General features: G+C 39.9%; 1 long non-coding RNA gene across 2 annotated transcripts; it reads left to right on the forward strand.

Moving 5' to 3' along the window:
• The first annotated feature begins 2,202 nt into the window (after positions 1–2,202).
• Positions 2,203–11,005, forward strand: LOC140679712 (uncharacterized). 2 transcript variants are annotated; one of them, XR_012051088.1, is made up of 3 exons: positions 2,203–2,536; positions 9,298–9,530; positions 9,731–11,005. It is a non-coding gene; the product is annotated as an uncharacterized lncRNA (long non-coding RNA). The 2 variants fall into 2 exon arrangements; XR_012051089.1 differs by having other exon boundaries at positions 9,854–11,005.
• The last annotated feature ends 533 nt before the right edge of the window (positions 11,006–11,538 follow it).

The raw sequence follows: 11,538 nt of genomic DNA on the forward strand, positions 1-11,538 counted from the left end.
TTAAATAAAATAGTGAACATACAAGACAACTTGTCTTTTAGTAGTAAATAAACAAACAAAGGCTCCTAATTAGTCTGCTGACATATGCAGTAACATATTGTGTCATTTCTCATTGTATTATTTTGTCAAAATTATTAAGGACACGCGGTAGAAAATTAATTATTAATGTACTTGTTCATTTACTGTTAATATCTGCTTACTTTCTCTTTTAACATGTTCTATATACACTTCTGTTAAAATGTAATAATCACTTATTCTTCTGTTGTTTGATGCTTTACATTAGTTTTGGATGATACCACAAATTTGGGCATCAATCCGATACCAAGTCGTTACAGGATCATACATTGGTCATATTCAAAGTCCTCATGTGTCCAGGAACATATTTCCTGAGTTTATAAACATAATATAAATGTTTAAAAAACGGAAGAAGATGTTGTGAGGCCAAAAATATCGACGTAATCATAGCAGTATCGACTGGTACTTGCTATCATTACAATGGATGTCAGGTGTAGATCCACCAATAGCGTTTGTTTACATTGTGAAGCCGGTGAGTTCCGGTGTGTAGTGAAGCATTTTTAGCTATTCCTCGTCCTGCAGGGATGATACTTGTTAGAAACGTACTTTATTTGTCGCCATGGAGACAAGGATTAGTGATTTAGAAGTAGCTAAAACACTACCAACGGCGGATGGCCGTTAGCCGCTTGCTATCTAGCCATGTCTTAGCACCTCTTCCTGAGGGTGTTTCAGTGTTATAACTTCACCGGTACTTTCCAGAGGCGGTATAGTACCGAACATGATTCATTAGTATCGCGGTACTATACTAATACCGGTATAACATACAACCCTAATGCATACATTAATCATTTGTTTTCAAAATGGTTACGAAAAGTGGCACCCCAAAAATTTACTGTGGGACCCCATTTTTATGACTTGATAATTTTGAAAACTGATGGAGTATTGGTGCGCGCAAAACAGCAGCAGGGGACTGTGGCCTGCGGGCCAGTTCTAATACTAATCAAATATCATCCCGGGGGCCATAGATAATTCATTTACGGGCTGGATCTGGCCCGCGGGCCTTGACATTAACGCATGCAAATAATCTAAAAAAATATACATCACGTTAATCTTATATAAATCCAGATTAGTTATCTAATCTATTTAGACAGCAAATTCCCTTTACTTCAACCATGAAAGGTTATCTGAACAGCAAATTTAGCTTCAAAATACACGTTAGGGCAAGGGTGTCACACGTACGGCCCGAGGGCCAGATCAGGCCCGCAAACAGGTTTTATCTGGCCCGTGGGATGAGTTTGCCAAGTATAAAAATTAACCTGAAATTTTAGAATGAAAGAAACAGCTGTTCTAAATGTGTCCACCGGATGTCGCAATAGCAATTCTTTGTATCTTTGTAGATGATGCTACATATGTACAAAATAAACCACATGATGTTAGTACATCAGTCGAGGAAAATGATCAAACTACATAAATAACATCCTGTAATTTGATTTTGATGTAATTTTTTTTATCTTGATAGATTGAAAATTAACACCAATGAGTTGACTGATGAACATTATCACATAATTTATCCAGAAAATATAAATAACGACAAATAAAGGTAGAATACTATTAACCGCAACATGTAAGTGTAAAAAAACCCAACAACATTATGATTTGTACAATTTTAGAATGTGCTTGTTCTATTTTTAAACAAAGAAAACAATCTGAAGTTGTCTTTATTTTTAAGTTATCGTGCCGTGATTTTACCAGTCCGGTAAAATTTTTCTCCATGTGGCCCCCGATCTAAAATGAGTTTGACACCCCTGCGTTAGGGGACTTAAGATAAAACTGTTGCCAAATTTTTTGAGCAAATAAATGTAGTGCGTTTAAGTAAAACATTTTTCCAAAAATGTTTGTGTACACTGTGAGAAAAAATGTCAGTGGATTTTACGGCAAAAATAACTGACAGCTGTCACCAGATATTCACAGTAAAAACAAAAGTAGTGAAACTTGAGTTAGGAGTAAAGGCATCCATGTAAATTAAAGAGGTACAGTAAATAAAGTTTAATGTGTGATCTATATGAAGCATTGCTAGATATACATAATAATAAAGGGGCTATTTGCAACTTTTAGGCGGATGCTGTCACGGCCAGGGCTTATTCCAATGCGCCCTCATCTGTGCGCTCTGCTAGTTGCGCCTCCAAGAGCGCACCAGGCGCGTGTACGCACTGCTGCAGCCGGCAGCTGCAATCATTCACCGGCAATCAGCGCACCTGAAGCTGATCATCAGAGGACTGCCTTCAAAAGCCTGCTCAACCTGCTTTCCGGGGCCAGAACGTAAATCAGCTGTTCGAGAACCTATCCACTGTCGCCTTGGAAGTGACCTGTACTTCACTTCCCTGGACCCCCTCTGGATTCTGACTGCCTCCCTCGACCCTGGACCCCCGCTCTGGACACGGATCTGTTGACCCCTCAGACTACATGCCTGTTTCACGGAACTCCGAGATCTGCCTTGTCCCTCCTCTCGTTCAACATTACGGTAACACTCAGCAGTTAATTCACACACAGTCTTACACACACACACACACACACACTCCCTTGGATTTTGTCACACTCCAAACCCTTGTCAATTAATATATATATATATATATATATATATATATATATATATATATATACTAAATCATAGAGCTATATTGCCCCCATGTGGTCTGTGCCGTCTACACTCCGTCCGTAACCATAACAGATGCCTTTAGGGCGCTAATTTTCCAATGGTGGCCCAATTCAATATTGATATCGGTCCAATATCAGCAAAAAAACAAGTATTGGATGATATTGGCTTGCATGTAAAATGTCCTCTGACATAAGCAGTCCTACAGGTCGTTGCCTTGTGTAAAGCTAACATCTAAATGTCACCCCTACATTTTTTTTACTTCAACTCGATATTTGATATATATCGCAATATACTTTTCGGTGAAAGTATACATGTAAAGATATTCATGTTTGAGCGATATTCACTGAAATTGAAGTGAAGTGCAGGGACTTTGTGATTTCCCTTCCTGGTTAGATGACCCGCCCTATCTTGCCTCCGATTGGCCTGTCCCTAACCAATCGTGACTCATCATAGTAAACAACCAACCAATCATGGATGTTCGTATACGTGCAAGCACGTCTTGGAAGGAGGAAGGGGAGGGGTTTAGAAGCCCATGCAGGTGGAGCGGGGGAGTACAAGGAACACAAGAAAAAAGCGGCGTTTGGTCATTTTAACGTGAAATAAATTATATCGATATTAAGATATTTCCTTAATTTATATCTTGTTTAAAAATATATCGATATGTCTCACAAACTCGACATATCGCCCAGCCCTAGAATAGACCCGCTTATCGGCAGTGCGCCTTATAATCGATGCACCCTATGGTCTGAAAAAAATTATTAATTCATATCAGTATCGGTCAATACTCAAGGCTCCAATATTTGTATCGTATCAGAAGTGAAAAAGTTGTATCAGGACACTCATAGTTTGAAGTATTATATCTAGCCATCTTACAGCTTTTACATCCTTACTACATCCATTAGTGTTATGCCCGTTTGATTGTGGATTATTACTGACACCCTGTGGCGATGGGAAATGCTCCGCGTCATTAGTTTGGTCACTTCCGGTTTACGATGTTAGCCCAGTTCATAAACAATGAGAAGTAGACGAGTTGTGTTAACTCTTACAAGCCTTGGAAAAGATAAGTCTTTTTACAAATGAAATAAAAGTCCAGTGCAAGACAAAGCAAGATCAAGAACAATAAAGAGCCTAAATGGATTCATCTGCTTTGGAACTTTATTAGAACGTCCTGTATTGGTTGTTAGCTGTCTGCCAAGCTGTACAACCTGAACACATATAGTGAGGGCAGAACAGTAAAAAGACTGAAAGCACAGCGGGCTTCAAAGAGACATAACGCAGCATTCTCTTCAACATCCAGTGGTAAACAGCACACCGTGGAGCATTCAAAAGAAGACGTAAGCGAACATGAAAGAAGTTCAAGATCGTCACCTCACTCAAGTCGGATGACGTCAGTGAGTGTTGCTGCTGCAAAAGCGCATGCTAAAGCAGAAAGTGCACGTGTTAAACTTTCCTTTGCACAAAAAGAAGCAGAAATGTTAAAACAGCAAGCAGAAATACAAGCTAATCTGCTCCTGTTAAAATCAGCAAAAGCCGCTAAAGCAGCAGCAGCTGAAGCACATGTTTTAGACATATCAGCTCAAGATGAAAGTGATATCCAAATAAGCCAATTTGATTTTAAAATGCCAGTACTAAGCCCAGTAGAACGCACTAAAGAGTTTGTGGAGCAACTGTCAGAGGCATCTCATGGCCAACACTCACTCCATTCTTTAAATCAGCCAATACTGACCTCTTCCTCAGCGCGCCAGCAGACAATGGACAACGATGAAGATGTTAAGGTCAACAAAACGGCTAATAAACAAGAGATGGATGATGTAAAGTACCATGTGCCCAATTACCTACCTGTCCAGCACCACAAACAACCACATCGGGAAGACGTGGGGACTCCACCGCTTCGTATTACTGCAAGTCCATCAAAGGACACCTTCACAAGGAATGATGCAACTCAAAGGATAGATTTTTCATATCAAAAATCATTCCACCATACCCAGCCTCATCACTTTTCCGCACAAGGAGCAACTTCCTTCGACAATCGTGGTGCATCAGACCTGGCTAAATACCTAATGCCTAAAGAGATGGTTAGCTCTGGTCTTCTCAAGTTTGATGACCAACCACAAAATTACTGGGCCTGGAAGGCATCATTCATCGGCTCCACAAGGGACCTATATCTCAGTGCACGCGAGGAATTGGATATGCTGGCTAAATGGCTTGGACCTCAATCAGCAGAACAAGCTAAGAGATTAAGAGCCGTGTACATACACAATGCAGAAGCTGGGGTCGAAATGGTGTGGCAGAGGCTAGAGGAGTCATATGGTGCACCTGAAATAATTGAGCACGCTTTACTTAAAAAAACTTGAGAACTTCTCACATATCTCAAACACAGACAACCAAAAACTGAGAGTTTGGGGACCTTCTTCTTGAGTTGGACGCAGCAAAGTCAAATAAACTCTTCATCTTGACACAGCTCATGGCATTAGTCCCATCCTAATCAAGCTACCATATCGTCTCCAAGAAAAATGGGTTAGTGCAGGCTCAGCATACAAAAGGGACAAAAAAGTGGCTTATCCACCATTTCACTTCTTTGTGAACTTCATTATGGAAGAAGCTAGGATCCGGAATGATCCCAGCTTTGCATGTGTCACCAGTGGTAGCGTAACTAATGCTAGACAAGAACGACTTCAACCGAATTACAGGACACCAGTGTCCGTCAAGAAAACGGAAGTGGCGACAGTACCTGAAGCTAAGTACAACTTCCAAGAAAATAAATCTGAAGCCCCAGATAAAATATGTCCCATCCACGATAAGCCTCACCCTCTACGTAAATGCCATGGCTTCCGAAACAAACCACTCGAAGAAAGAAAGGCTTATCTGAAAGAGCAACACATCTGTTATCGATGTTGCGCATCTACGAGACACATGGCGAAGGATTGTGAAAAAGCCGTGCAATGTAAAGAGTGTGACAGCACTAGGCACATAACAGCGCTTCACCCTGGTCCACTACCAACAACAGAGAACTTCCCAGTGAAGGAAGATCAAGGCGGGGAGAATAATGAAGATCTCATCCCATCAGTGACATCAAAGTGTACTGAGATCTATGGTAATTCAGTGACTTCAAAATCCTGTTCCAAAATGTGTTTAGTCAGAGCATACACTGCTGGCCAAAGAGAGAAAGCTGTCAAAATGAATGCAGTCCTGGATGAGCAAAGTAACCGATCCCTAGCTAAAACAGATTTGTGGGGTGGTATAGCTCGGTTGGTAGAGCGGCCGTGCCAGCAACTTGAGGGTTGCAGGTTTGATCCCCGCTTCCGCCATCCTAGCCAATGCCGTTGTGTCCTTGGGCAAGTCACTTTACCCACCTGCCCCCAGTGCCACCCACACTGGTTTAAATGTAACTTAGATATTGGGTTTCACAGTGTAAAGCGCTTTGAGTCACTTGAGAAAAAGCGCTATATAAATAATTCACTTCATTTCATTTCTTCAACCTCTTCGGCATCAAATCCGATTCAGCACCATACACACTGAGAACATGTTCTGGGGTAATTGAGACAGCAGGAAGACGTGCATGCAACTTCATTATAGAGTCATTGGACATGCAAACCACAGTACCTCTCCCCACACTTATAGAATGCGACATGATGCCCGATGACAGATCGGCGATTCCATCACCAGAGATTATTCAGCATCATCCTCATCTAGCTCCACTGGAAGGAAAGATACCAGCAGTTGACCCCAATGCAGCAATTTTGATTTTACTCGGAAGAGATATTATCCGAGTGCATAAAGTAAGGGAGCAGTACAATGGACCTGACGAGGCACCTTATAAACAACGTCTTGACATAGGGTGGGTCATAGTCGGGGAAGTATGTCTTAGAGGAGCTCATAAGCCAGAAAACATCAATGTCTTCAGGAATAATCTGCCGCACAATGAACGAGAAACATTTCTAAGTCCATTTTCTAACACCATCTGTGTCAGTGAAAAGTTCAACAGCCCTAATCCGTGCCATGGTCTGCAACCCCCCAAACATCTGGAGGAGATGGACCACCTCGGCAGCCAAGTTTTTCAAAAAGCTAAGAATGACGATAAACCAGGTTTGTCTCCTGATGATCAAGCATCCCTTGACATTATGAACAGAGAAGTATACAAAGATGAGTTAAATACTTGGGTTGCCCCGTTACCCTTTGGATCACCTCGTCGCCACCTCTCAAACAATCAGGAACAAGCATCAAAGCGTCGTTCATTCCTTTATCATACGCATCAAAGACGTCATATCTGCACCGCCAGGAGACTTCAATGTGAAAGACATCCACTCAAAACAATGACGGCAAGTCCAACTTCTCTCTGATAGATTCTGGAAGCGATGGAAACAAGAATACCTGCCAACCATACAACCTAGGAGAAAATGGTGTGCAGCATACTTGCCAACCCTCCCGGATTTTCCGGGAGACTCCCGAAATTCAGCTCCTCTCCCGAAAACCTCCCGGGACAAATTTTCTCCCGAAAATCTCCCGAAATTCAGGCGGAGCTGGAGGCCACGCCCCCTCCAGCTCCATGCGGACCTGGACAGCCTGTTCTCACGTCTGCTTTCCCACAATATGAACAGCATGCCTGCCCAATCACGTTATAACTGTAGAATGATCGAGGGCGAGTTCTTGGTTTCTTCTGTGGGTTTATTGTTAGGCAGTTTCATTAACGTCCTCCAAGCGCGGTAACAACACACAACAACAGCAGTCAAGTTTTCGTCTACCATAAAGCAGTTCGTCTGCCGTAAACAGCAATGTTGTGACACTTTTAAACAGGACAATACTGCCATCTACTGTACATGCATATATGACCCACCCATAATGTGTCACATTTTTGTGTTGATTTATTTATTTTATTTTGTGGTTTGAATTCGTTTTTGGAGCTGTCATTACACATTTATCAGTATTCACATTGGTCAGTAGGGGGAAGTAGGGCGTTTCTTTCCAATTGAATGCTATCACCTGCAGACCGGAAGTGTCTTGTCATTCTGATAAGAGCGACCATGCAGTCTGTGAACAATTGAAACATCCTGTATGCTTTTTCCTCCTGTATAACAGGTTAGTTTTGGTGAATCAACTCACTGAATAATATCCATGTGATCTTTATAAGTTTAAGTACACATTCTGATGGTGGAGCCTAACTCTAAAGTGTTTGTGAGTTGTAGTTTGTATTTGTGAATGAATCCAGTGCACAGCTGCAGTAATCAATACAAAATGGCGACGTGATGTTTATGTAGGAACTTCTGATCCTAATTCAGACTCCCAAATTAGAGCTCCTGTTTTCTTATTGATTTTATAATGTATATTTGTATAATGTGTGTGTTCTGAAATAGTGACAGAGTATAGAACAAGGATGGACAATTCAACCCTTAACTCAACAATGAGTAGAGTAGTGTTATGTGTGTGTAGACGTGTAAATAAATGAACACTGAAATTCAAGTATTTCTTTTATTTATTTACATATATGTATATATATATATATATATATATATATATATATATATATATATATATATATATATATATATATATATATATATATATATATATATATATATATATATATATATATATATATATATATATGCCTCCTGAAATCGGAGGTCTCAAGGTTGGCAAGTATGGTGTGCAGAAAGGCCTAACCTGCAAGTTGGAGACCTAGTACTACTGAAAGACGGCCAGGTGAGAAGAAATGAATGGCCCACTGGACTCATCGTCAAGTCTATCAACAGCCATGACAACAAAGTAAGAAAAGTAGACGTCAAGATCATCCAACAAGGTACTCCAAGAATCTACACTAGACCTGTTTTAGAGGTCGTGTTGCTCCTTCGTAAAGAGACTGTATAGTGGTATAAAACATTATACCAAGCGGGGAGTGTTATGCCGTTTGATTGTGGACTATTACTGACACCTTGTGGCGATGGGAAATGCTGCGCGTCATAAGTTTGGTCACTTCCGGTTTACGATGTTAGCCCAGTTCATAAACAATGAGAAGTAGACGAGTTGTGTTAACTCTTACAAGCCTTGGAAAAGATAAGTCTTTTTACAAATAAAATAAAAGTCCAGTGCAAGACAAAGCAATATCAACAACAATAAAGAGCCTAAATGGATTCATCTGCTTTGGAACTTTATTGGAACGTCCTGGATTGGTTGTTAGCTGTCTGCCAAGATGTACAACCTCAACACATATAGTGAGGGCAGAACAATTAGCTTCGTGTGTTGTTAGCGGTTTAGCTATCATAACAGCATGACTGCAAATTGTTAGTAGTTTCTCTTGAGTGAGTAACAAGCCTGAACAGCAGACAGTTTTCTCGGGCCGACAAGCATTTTTTATTCAATGTAATAAGTACTTGTGAAAAATATTTAAAAATACATTTGTTTTGTTTTTGTTCTCGTTTTTGGCTTAACAAAATTGAACTTTGAGCAAGCTGCAAACAGCTCCTTTAACTTTCAACAACAACAAAAATCCATTTTCAATGTAAGTTGTTCTATCCTATGCCCATTTTCCTTGGTTTTACGTCAAATGATGTCCCTGTCTGAATGTGCACCGTACACACAACATTGCAAATGTGTATATGTACATCATTAAGCCCATGTTTCTTTTCCAGGCCAAAGCTGCAGAGATAATCCACCAGAGACTGCATCCCTCCTCTCTGACATACACACATCAGCAAGTGATCACATTTGAAACCTAACATACGCACACTCAATAAAGACAGCATACATTCATATATACATACATACATAAAATACGTGCTTTTTTAATATATATTTCTTTACAAAAGCAGACATGAGCCAGAAACAAGCCTGCATCTTCCTCAAAGGGGCGTCGAGGAGACAAGTAAGTCACATTTCAAGGAATTACAAGCAAAATATTCAAAGAGACAAGCTAAAAGTGCAACTTAATACATTTTTTGCAGAAATATGGTGTGTGTTTATGGCAAAATGTGTGTATTCAAATGCGGAAATAATGATAAAAACAAATGCAAATCTATGATACATATATGTATATATGTATTATTATTATTATTATCATTATAGGCATCCGTCCGTCAGTAGTGACGATGGGTTGCGCCTGGGGGAAGTCTTCCTCCCACCGTCGTAGTTGGCGCCAATCGGGTGGAGTTTAGGACTTCCAGCTTCCGTGTTGTTTCCTCCCTTTAGGGGGGAGGCTGGAGTGACCTCTCCGTGGTGCATGCCTGGGCAGAAAATTTGGAGATCCTGGGTTGCCCAGTCATCAAGATCCCCCTCTCGGCCGTGTCGATGTGGCCTAGAGGAAAGCAAGGCAATACGTCTGGCATCGGCTTGGCTGCAGGAGCTGCCGGCAGGGGGTCAGCAATGACACCCAGCCGCCTCAGGGGCTCCACTCCTGATTTTCTGTCTGGGTTTACTCCCATAGCCTTTCCTTCTCCCAAAGGTACAACAAGGCAGCGGGTATATGTATATGTACTGTGTATATATATGTACATACATGTGTATATATACTTCTGTATATATACTTCTGTATATATACAGTATGTATATTTTGTTGTTGTTTTTTTTGTAGTTTTTTTTGTTTTTCTTTTTCTAATTTTGAAATTATGCAAATCTGGAAGTGTTAAATAGAAAAACAATAGTGGAGTCTTCTTACATATTGACGTTAGCTCTCAGATATAAGTTGTTGTTATGTTATTATTAATCACACAACAAAAAAATTCTAATATACTTTTTTTTTTTGGACAAAAGTTCAATACAGTACTGTTTTATATAACATTTACCAAAAAGTGTCCAGGGGGTTTATGGTATTTTTTTTTGTCATAAAAAAATACAGCATATCAGTATATAATTAAATTATGGAATGGATTAAGCAAAGCAATCAAGAAACTCTTCAAACTTAAAGTGTTTACAAAGTACAAAGAACAAGAACCATGACAAACATTCTCAATTTATTTCATCCATCCATCCATTCATTCTCAAAATAATCTTACTTATCTCATCATATGAAATATGACTTACTTCACCAATTATTATTATTAAATTATTATTTTTATTTATTTATTTGTATTGTGATTACTTATGGAGTATATTGTGAATAAATTGTGAACAGGAAGTGAACAAAAAGTTTTAGCAACTGTTATGTAAAAGAAAAGGGGTAGGATTAAATAAGCTCTGCTTCTTCCTCCTCCTTTTCGAACATGTTGAAAAGAGAAACTGGAAATTGTGATGTATCATGTTGTATGCTTGCATGTTCGAAATAAACTCAAACTCAACTCAACTCAACAATCATGTGTGCTTACGGACTGTATCCCTGCAGACTGTATTGATCTAATGTAGGAACCAGAAATATTAATAACAGAAAGAAACAACCCTTTTGTGTGAATGAGTGTAAATGGGGGAGGGAGGTTTTTTGGGTTGGTGCACTAATTGTGAGTGTATATTGTGTTTTTTATGTTGATTTAATAAAAAAATGTTTTTTAAAAATGTATTTTTTTTTAAATTTCTTGTGTGGCCCGGTACCAATCGATCCATGGAGCGGTACCGGGCCGCGACCCGGTGGTTGGGGACCTCTGCTCTACAGTAGACATTTTGGTCTATTTAGTTTGTCAGAGTTACAGGAGTGCTCTGCTGTTTTTAAGGACCTACTACAAAAAGGCTAGTCAAAGATCATTTCCGACAGCACTCTCGTGCAGGGATTCTCAAACTGTGGTACATGTTCCAGTAGTGGTACACGGGCTCCATCAGTGGTGCGCCAAAGAAACACTGGATTAAAGTGCAGTGTTTTATTTTTCGATATTTAAACAGTGTTACTGTTCAAACTGTGTGTAATGTTACAGTGACCAAAAATAATACAAAAACATCTGTTAAATAAA

This window comes from Nerophis lumbriciformis, linkage group LG22, assembly GCF_033978685.3.
Source record: "Nerophis lumbriciformis linkage group LG22, RoL_Nlum_v2.1, whole genome shotgun sequence".
Classification (NCBI taxonomy): Eukaryota; Metazoa; Chordata; class Actinopteri; order Syngnathiformes; family Syngnathidae; genus Nerophis; species Nerophis lumbriciformis.